A 10,282-nucleotide genomic window follows, 5' to 3' on the forward strand; every position below is an offset into this window, starting at 1 on the left:
TAGTTCTAGATCGGAAATTTGATTTCAAGTTCCGATTGATTGCTTTCTTTCTCCTTATCTTGCAAGTGAGAACAAGGGCAAATGAAAAGACAGGGAAAAAGCATGATATAAGATACCTTTGCTTTCGACCCTAATGATATGAGACACGTTTTCTTTTGAAGAAGTAGCGGATGAATCAACACATGCATTTGTTGTGCTTGTCTCCATATGCTTCAATGTATCATGTTCATTTGCCTCATTTGTTTTGCAGGCAGATGTGGTATCTTCTTTGGAAGTACATCAATGGTTGAAGATGAGTACTTAAGAGCAATGCTAGGTAAGCAATCAGGGAAGGGGGTGGGGTTCCAGGTAGTCGGTTCCAAATCGAAAGGTTGATTCCAAATGCCAGTTGATTGCTTTCTTTCTCCTTGTCCTGTAGGGAAGAACACGAATAGAGAAGAGGATAGGGAGAAAGCATGCTATGAGATACTTTTGCCTTCGACCCTGATGATCTGAGATACTTTTGCTTTGGTGTGACTTGGTTAAAGAGGTATTTTCAGGAAGGAAGAAAACTGAGTATGTTGAGAGGTTTGGTTGTAGATATATTCTTGGCAAGGAAGAAGAGTTAGGCGTTTTGGATGTGTGCCTTGCCATGAAGGATGAAGGTCGACATATATAGGGATTTCTCAATAGCAGGTAGTGGTACGGATGTGGCCTTGTCACCCATGCTTGTCGGCAACGTGTTGTAGTTGAAATAGTGAAATTCACGCGTTTTCAACTCTGTCAGAGATATTTGACAAAGTTGCTCGTGATATCTGAAAAGCTAAGATTGCATCTGAAAAGTGTTGACAGACTTTATGCAGGAAAATCCAGCTTTTGAAATTCGAAGAGTGGTGTCTCTTTGATTTTTTGAACAGGTGGCTATTGCCACTCCTTTTACGTAGACTTTGAAGATTGCCCACCCGTGAAAATTGTCTCTGCTATATTTATGAGATTTTACCCCATCCCACCCTTTTCTTTTATCATTTTTGAAAATAGCTTACCCATCTAACGTTAGATTAGATTTGAGTCTCAGGAGTGATACAGATGAGCCGCGTCATTATAATATATGACACCCGTCCTTTTTATCTTCTAATGACCCTCTTACGGTTGGAGACTCTATGATGAGGGATGAGATAACAACTACAGTAGTAACTAGAAACCTCCTCACTCCTAGAGATAATAGGCTTCTTTCAAGACGGTCTGATGAGTTGGCCATTCGAGACTATCTGGCTCTCAATGTTCAGTATGCATGCTCTGTGTCCAATATGGACCAACGCCTACTTGCTCGAACTCCCCAAGTTGAATCATTAACGATCGAGGTCGCAAAACTTAAACGAGAGATGAAATGTCGGAAGCGCAAGAATAGAGAGTTGCACATGCTTGCAAATAATTATTCAATGAGCATGAAGAGAAAGCTTGATTAGATGCATGAATCTGAAGGTCGGATTCAAAGTGATGATTAGAGGTTTGTGGCTATATTCTAGAGGCACTTTTTGCCTTCGCCATTCGGAGTTCGACCGAGTATCGAGGCGTCACATGATCAATCTTTAGTGCCTCCTTCTTCTGGGGTTCTGCTGGGTGCTGAGGTTTCACATAAGCAACCTTTGTGAAGGGTCCCTTTTTTTTTTTTTTTTTTTTCTTTTTCTTTCTTTCTTTCGCCTTTTTTGTTTTTTTTTTTTTTGGTATATATATATATTTGTAATTTCTCAGAGATATCAATAGACATGCTTTATTTCATTCAGTGTATTGTGCTAAATACAAATAAAACATATATCTCACTAAGATGTGTTACTTCCCTTTTTTATTTTTTTGCAAAGGATATCGTTCCTATTTAGAAAAATGTGAGCTCCACCTTTGAATTGGCATGCGGGAACTTATGTCAAATGTGTTGACGATAAGGAAGTTGGCCTATTGGACATGGGTGTTGCAGTGACAGGTCTGTGGAGCGTATGGCAGAAGTTGCTGCTGAGTTGCAGTTCCGTCGCTAGGGAAGCTGAGAGCAGACGAGAGCAGATGTACCATTTCCTCTGATGGCTTTGCAAATCTACCATTTCATTTGAAGCTTTGCAAACTTACCTGATCTCAGCATCTTAAACCTTGATCCTGAACCTTTCCCTCTGAAGGTTTTGCGGAACTCCGACTGAGAAAAGACAGGAGTAGGCTGCGGTGAGAAGAGAGGCTAGGTGGCATGCGTGGCTGGTGGTGGAGGCCAACTTGCTCCAGGTGTGCGCACCATGTGCAGCATGTGGGGTTTGGTAGAGTAAGGATGAAGGAGACCGACGCCGCCGTCGCAACTGCTTCCATTCATGGCTTTGAGGGATGTGAGAGACAACTGGAGACGAGGAAGCTTTGGGTAATGATTTGGACCAGCTTGGAGTCGAGTGAGGATGGGCCACATGAGTTGGGCTCATTGCTGGTGGACTCGTTGATGGTGTGAACCATGCTGGGCCTAAGCAATTGTAGATTTATATATATATATATATATATATATATATTTGTATATTTACAACCTGTATTTTTTTTTTCAAAAAGCTGTAATTTAATTTCTGTACAAGGAAAACTTGTATTTCTTTTTATTTTTTTTATTTTTTTTGTAATGAAATTAACTTTAATAAAATCCTTACTTTTTATTTTGATGTGATTGAACTCGAAGTTGAATGTTTGAGCGGCCTACGTACTCTTCCAAAGAAGATATCAAGTCATAACGTCGTTTAAATACATAATATTTTTTGGTATTTTTTTTTCTTTTGTGTCGTACACAGTTTATGCTCGTGCAGGCAATGAACGTTTTGGTGCCGTTTACAGTTTTAGCTAGTGCAACCAATGACCGTTTTGGTGCCATTTGCAATTTTAGCTCGTGTAGGCAATGAGCTTTTGTTGTCGTCTTTTATGCTTGTGCGGACAAGGATCTTTGGTTGTCGCCTTTTAGGCTCGTGTGAATGAGGAGCTTTGTGAATTTGTCAAACAATCTTGGAGAGGTATTCCTTGTAATCTTCATAGCAAAGAGTCTTGACTGAGTGATTGAAGAAGTCTTTGGGGAAGAAATTGCGTATCATGATGGCAACGGACGATCTTCGTGTCATAATTTCATCGTCCTCAACACTTTCATGTAGCTTTGGAGGTTAACGAGAGCTGTTTTGCCCCCTTTCCGATTGATGAACTTGTGGAAGAGACGTATGCTTATTGTGCAGTTTCTTTGGAGTGACATGAGTCTATTCTTCAACTTGACTTGACTTGACTAACATGGCTTTGGAGTATACAGCCAGCGGTTGAGGTGAAGATTTTGAGTCGAAAGAGCCAGAAGTGACGGTGGTATAGTTTGACTTTACCACATCATTAAGATTTAGCTCGATGATTCCCTTCTGTGCTAACTTTATGATGAGATCTTTCAGCACAAAGCACTTTTCCGTCGAATGATTGATGAAGCGGTGGAATTTACAGTACCTTGGATTGTCAGTACGATTCATCTCTTCCAGCCATCTACACTCAGGTAGGTCGATCTCCTTTTTGTTAAGCAAGTTTTTCAACATGGCAACCACATTAGAGTCGAGGAATGGATAAGTTTTCTCCTCAAGCTCCTTCAAAGTACGTTTACGCATCTCTTGATCACAAAAAGCTTTGGTTTGAATCGTTTTGCTTCATGTAGAGATTATGACGGGAGCTGTGTTGACCGTCATTGCTTCCTTGGTGGGTTTCAATATAGCCTTCTCCACCTTTGGCCCAAAAACTTTGTCGTTCTTGTAGTCGGCGATCGATTCTTTCTTCCCAAGATTGGCGATACTTAACTCTATGTTATGGGCGTGGGTAGCTAACTCCTTGAAGGGCCGTGGTTTGATGTCTTGAAGGATGTAGTGTAATCCCTACTGCATGCCTTGAACACACGTCTCAATCGATGAGGTCTCCGAAAGTCTGTCTTTGCAGTCGAGGCTTAGAGTGCGCCATCGGTTGATGTAGTCAATGATTGGCTCATTTTTCCATTACTTTGTATTTGTGAGCTTCAGCATACTTACAGTGCGGTGGGTGTTGTAGAAGCGATTGAGGAATTCCCGCTGCAACTGCTCTCAACTGTTAATGGACTCAGGCTCTAGGTCGGTGTACGAGTCGAACGCATTCCCATTTAGAGAGCGGACAAACTGCTTTGTGAGGTAGTTTCCTTCAGTCCCAACGTTGTTGCAAGTCTCAACGAAATGGGCGATGTGTTGCTTTGGGTTTTCATTTCCATCAAACTGCAATAAACTTTGGTGGTTGGTACCCTGTCGGCTTCCGCAAGCTATCAATCCTCTTAGTGTATGGCTTTGAGTATAACAGTGCATCTTGCGAAGTGCCTTTCACCTTTGTTCTAACGGTGCTGGCAATCATGTCCTGGATATGCTGTAAGGAAAGAGAGTCTATAAGTATCGTTGCTTGGTCTGGCTTTTCCTCGATTTTTTCCCCCAGAAGATCCTCTTCTTCATTGGCGTCTCTCTTTAGTGGATCAACCTTTGGGTTGTGGTTAACTTTTTCGTCATGCTGCGCCTCCAATCGGTTGATAAGTGTGGTGATTTGCAAGCCTTTATCCTCAGCGGTCCTTGTAAGTTTTGCAGTTGCTTCACTTATTTGAGCCAGTTGTTCTTCAATAGGGGTAACGCCGATGGTCATGACTTGTGCAACCAATAGACGCGACTTTTCTTCAAACATCCAAGGTCTTGACGAAGAACCTCGTTGGCCGTTTTGGGATGTTATCTTGTGCGCCTTAGCAGCATGTTTCGGTGCCTCCAGCAAGGTCAGGTTGATGATGGACTCGCACTTGTGATGCTCTCCTTGCTCCCTTAGCGGCACCAACTTTCAAGCGGCATGTAGAGGAGTGGTTGGATTGCCAATGGATTATCTGTTTGCGGCAGAAGTGCTCAGGATCCTTCCCTTGGTGGTTGCAAAAATGACTTGTCCCTTGCTTGATGCCATTGATTTTGAGGTGTGTTCGGATTTCTTAAATGGAGATAGAGATGAGAGGTAGAGATTGTCCCACTGGGCGTGCCAAATTTATAAACATGAATATTCATGCAATGAATAAGACAAGAACACATGTACAAAATGATATTTTGTATTAATTTTGGGGTTACAATCTCTTTTACAATTTGATTCTCTGATTCGATCTTTGTAAGGTGTAGATTTGTGGATGGATGATGCGAGAATTATACGCGCACAAATTAAACCCTATTTGTGACAATTGTAGTAATGATGTAAGTAGGGATCGTTCTAACCGGGGATTAACTAGGGGTGCTAAACACTTGATTCAAATAAATAAAACTAATTTTTAAAACACGTAACTTACTTAACAAGAACTCAAAACAAGTACACAAGACTTCAAATACTTGAAAACACAAAAATAAAACAAATACGAATGATTAAGACTTAATAAAAGATGGGGGGGATTGTGTTTGGACGAGATTAAATTAAATGGACAAATTGTAATTAAAGGCAAAACGTAAATATGGATGTGATGAAAATATGGATGATGGAATAGCCAAGGGGTTCTTCTCCACACATGTTACACTTGCATACAATATTGATTCTCAGTTGGTCTTTCGATAAGTTGTGAAACTCAACACCCCGGGTTAATTAGGTCCGCTTAAATTAACCGTCAAGTTCTCCTTAAATTAATGAATTGGATGGGTTAGCGCAACGCAATTCACCACATTCTCCAAAAGTCCTTTACGTGAAAAGCACAATAAAGATACAATCAAAGATCATTAAGCATTTATGAAAACTATAAGTGTTGACGAGGCATTCGTTACTATGATGAGCATGAAACTAGTGCCAAGAATTCATTTAACGCGATTGTTTATAAGCAACCTCCACTACTTGTGAATATAAGTTCATAACGATTAGGTGAAATTCACTTATATTCTAGCGTCATATTTATGCATGAAAATTAAGCGCGCATTCTTAATAAACATTCATAAATAAGTTATCAATCAAACGGTTAAACAAATTGAATCCACAACTTATGAAATTCCAACGAAAGTTAATCAATTCATATTGCAAATATAAACATAGTTTTGAATCACCCCCTAGCTAAAGGGGGTTTAGTTCCTCATAAGTTTGAAATCAAAGAAACCCCTAAACATTCCAACAACTCAAACGTGAATTGTATGAACGTTTAGGCACTCTTCTCTTCCATTCTCATACGTACAAAACAAAGAGAATTAAATTTAAACTTTGAAATCAAAGAAACACCTAAACATTCCAACAACTCAAACTTGAATTGTATGAACGTTTAGGCACTCTTTTCTTCCTCGTTGTTGTAGCACAAGGTCTAAGGTGAGCTTTGGGGATTATGTGAAGTGTTTTGGAGGGATGGGAAGTGGTTGGATAGTGGCTGCAATGGAGGAGAAAAACTGCACAGAAATGGAAGGGGATTTGCGGCACAAGGGTTGTGTTTGTGTTATGTGAAGTGTTGTGAATGGAATAATGAGATGTTTTGAGATGTGCCTAGGTGATGGGAATGCAAGGGTATTTATAGGAGGAGTGGAGATGTATATGGCTGTTTGTTTAAGGTGTTTGTGGCTGCAATGATGAAGAGTTAGAGCTGGAAATGAAAAGGGAAAGCTGGAATGTGGAATGGTGCCCACGGCAAAGTGTTTTGGTGCATGTGTTGGCTGTTTTGTTTGTTGGTTAAAGCTTGTGTTTGCATGTGAATGTTGTTTGTGTGAAGTGTGTGTGAATGCATGTGGATTAAAGAGTGAATGGTGGCTGAAATAATGATGGAAAACAGCTAGGAGAAGTATGGAATGCATGTGAAATGTAAAGGGAAAAGCTGGAAATGGCTAGGAAGGTCACGGCATAGACTTGTTTGTTTGATGATGATGCATGTGATGGGTGGGAACAAAGGGGGAAACATGGCACAAGGGTGCTTGAGTGAATGATTGAATGTGCATGTGGATTAAAGAATGAGTGGTGGTGTAATGATGAAGTGAATGCATGTGTTGATGACTAGGTTAGTGGGTGGAAATCTGAAAATGGCATAAGGGAATGGAAGCTCACGGTTTTGGCTAGTGTTTGAATGTGTAAAGTGTGTGTGAATGCATGTGAAGATGCTAATAAATAATGCATGTAGGGTTAGGAAATAAAATCATAACTTAAAGGGGGATGATTAAAGGGTGTTGAAAGGTTTTGCATGGCTTTGAAGTGATTGTGGATTGGGCTAGAGTTTAAGTACATGAAATGGACCCAAATTGCTCATCCTTGCATGGCAAGGAATGGTGTTTGTGTTAAGCCCATGGCAAGGTGTTATGTGATTGGGTTAGGGCCATTGTTTTGTGTCTTCAAGTGCATACAAGGCCTTCAATTTCATCCAACACTTGGGCTCCAAGTATAAGCTATCCATCCTTAGCCCAATAGTGCTCCAAAACACTCCACAATGCATCCTTTCGTCAAACACGTCTTATTATCCTGAAAACACACAAAAGAAGCATAAAGGACTAAAATAACTAAAGAAACACAACGTAAATGCACGAGAACAAGCAAAGTAAGTCGCCTAAATATGCTCCTATCAAATACCCCCACACTTATCTTTTGCTAGTCCTCGAGCAAAACAAAACAACAAAAGAACACGAAACTAGACAAAACGAACAAAACACCACCTACACCTTCCAACAATCGTCTCACGGATTTCCAATGCACATAACAAGTTAAAAATCATTATTCCCACAGATTTTAGCCATCTCTACACTCAAGTACATTTTTAATCATAGTCACCACATACTAGTTCACACTTAAGCATTTAAAACACATTTCGAATGTAGTAACATGCCTTAGAGAATTTGCTCAAATCCTTATAAAATATACTCTCGTTTTTCACACAGATTTTCTGACTACACACCCTACACTAGGTATATGTGAGAAGATTGATGTAAACATAAAAATGAACACTCACATATATGTATTTCAAAGGAAGCAATTTCTGGAGTTAATAAGCATGTTTAGGTATGATCTCATGAATGGAATGCTACTACTTAGATGCAAGAACCAGTGACACCATAAGCTCATACCAAGTTCAAACTCCACAAATTGAAACACATAACACTCAAAATAGAAGTCAAAGGGTTGTAACGGGCTAAAGGTGTTTGGCTAACAAAGAAGGGATATGGAAAACAAAGGTTCTTAAAGAAATAGTGAGCAAAGCATTTGAATCAACTTAGAATTCACTTTTGAATGAAAACTCAACTTTTGAACAAAAAGGGAGAATTTAGACAATTTACGCCCAGAATTGGTGTTTTGGAACCTTTCTTCAATCACTTATTCTTTCATTTTTTTTTTTTTCAATCTCTTTTTTCTTTCTTTCTTTCTTTTCTCTTTTTTTTCTTCTTTTGAATCTCAAAACATAAACACTTAAACATTCTCTCCCCCATACTTATTTTCTTTCATAATGCAACTCAAAAGGAATTCAATTAAGTCATGCTCACTATCTTTTAAGAACAAGGGTGGGGATTGTCCTAAACTAGGCTAGGTGAGGAAAATGTGGGTAAACAAAGAATAAAGGCTAAACAAGGCTCAACGGGGTTAAAACTTACAACATATATGAAGTATGGAAAGTAAGGCTATTTGGCTATGGTGGTGGTCACTACACAACTTCTTCTTGAATATGTGTTATGCAAATCAATAACATGCTTTGAATGAAATGGGCATGAGTTCTAGCATTTGGAACTATATGATGAAACGCCTTCTAAGTAGTAACCAAGCAAAGAATAATGAGATCATGCAACGACTTTAGAAAACAAGAAATCACAGATTATACTCTCCAAAGAACGTTATAGGCTCAAGTCTCTCAGGGTTGTAGCGTTTGTTTGAGTTCCTTCCTTCAAGCATGTTACAAAAACGAATTTTTTTTTTCTTTTATGATTGCATGTGAAGTCATACATTATAACCATAACCAAGCATATAGCAAGAGTAAATCAAACTTTTCTCTATGTTTATAACTCTTTTTAACAGTCATGCAATTAGAAACCAAATCCTTATCATTGTGTTGGAAGGTGACCTACGACACAAAAACGACTCAAAACACTCTTTTTAGGCTTTTCAAAACATTTTTTTCAAATTTTTATGTGTTTTTCGGAGTTATAAAACAACACACACTAGAACACTCTAAAACAACTTAAAAACACCTTAAAACAGCAAGGAACAACATTTGAAGTTATGGGTGATAAAATCCCACGAATTTGCATTAACAACATTAGTTACCCCCCCCCCCCCCACACTTAAATCAAACATTGTCCTCAATGTTTTAAGCATAGATTCACACAAAACATAAGTAAACACACAAAAAGCACTTAAACATACTAAACATGGCAGAATGTAATTAACAAAGAGAAGAGTTTAGAGACGCAAATCTGGTTATAGAGTGTAAATTCCATCTTCTCCTTGGTAATTGCATTGAGGCTTTGATCTTTGTGATTCCACAGGCTTACTCTTGAACTGGTTTCTGCCCATCGTTGATTTTCCTTTGTGCTACTTCTTGAACTGGGCAGCAGGATGGTTCTTTTGGTCTCCCCCGAAGGTCTGAGCTTATCCCTTTTATCTGTTTCTTTGTTCAATCTTTGCAGGAGTGGTCCCTTCTCTGGAAGTGTATCAACCTTTGAAGATGACTACTCGAGAGCAACGCTGGGTAAGCAATCAGGAATAGATTCCAGGCAGTTGGCTCCAGATCGGAAGACTGACTCCAAGTGCCGGCTGATTGCTTCTTTTACTTTGCCATGCGAGTAAGAACAAGGACAAAGAAAAAGACAGGGAAAGAGCATGATATGAGATACTTTTGCTTTTGACCTTGATGATATGAGATACCTTTGCTTTTGAAGAAGTGGTGAATGAATCAGCACATGTATTTGTTGTGCTGTTTCCTCCTGGGTCATCTGTACTCCAGGCATCTGGTATCATCTTTGGGGAAGAAGAAAGAATTGAGTATTTCGAAAGGCTTTGCTGGTAGTGCGCCCTCAGAGGTGAGAGAGAGTTGGGCATTTTCTTCAGGTTTGCCCTGCCATAAAAGACGAAGGTCGACATATATAGAGATAATATCAAGTGGTGGTACTTTTTACCCTTGTCGACAAACGTTTTGATCCCGCAAATCCGGCTTTTTGAAATAGTGGCGCCTCTTCGATCTTTGAATACGCCTCTTCGATTTTTGAGCAGGCGCCCCTTCGATTTCTGAACGACGCCCCTTCGCTTTCTGAATGACACGTGGTAGTGCAGATGCGGCTCCTTTTGACAAAGCTGCACGCGTCTTCTG

At 39.6% G+C, this 10,282-nt stretch overlaps 1 pseudogene; it reads right to left on the bottom strand.

The window, feature by feature from the left end:
- Nucleotides 1–2,981: 2,981 nt before the first annotated feature.
- Nucleotides 2,982–3,890, bottom strand: LOC148696310 (uncharacterized; annotated as a pseudogene).
- Nucleotides 3,891–10,282: the final 6,392 nt, after the last annotated feature.

Source organism: Pyrus communis, chromosome 6, assembly GCF_041283825.1.
Source record: "Pyrus communis isolate YQ-2024b chromosome 6, ASM4128382v1, whole genome shotgun sequence".
Taxonomy (NCBI): domain Eukaryota; kingdom Viridiplantae; phylum Streptophyta; class Magnoliopsida; order Rosales; family Rosaceae; genus Pyrus; species Pyrus communis.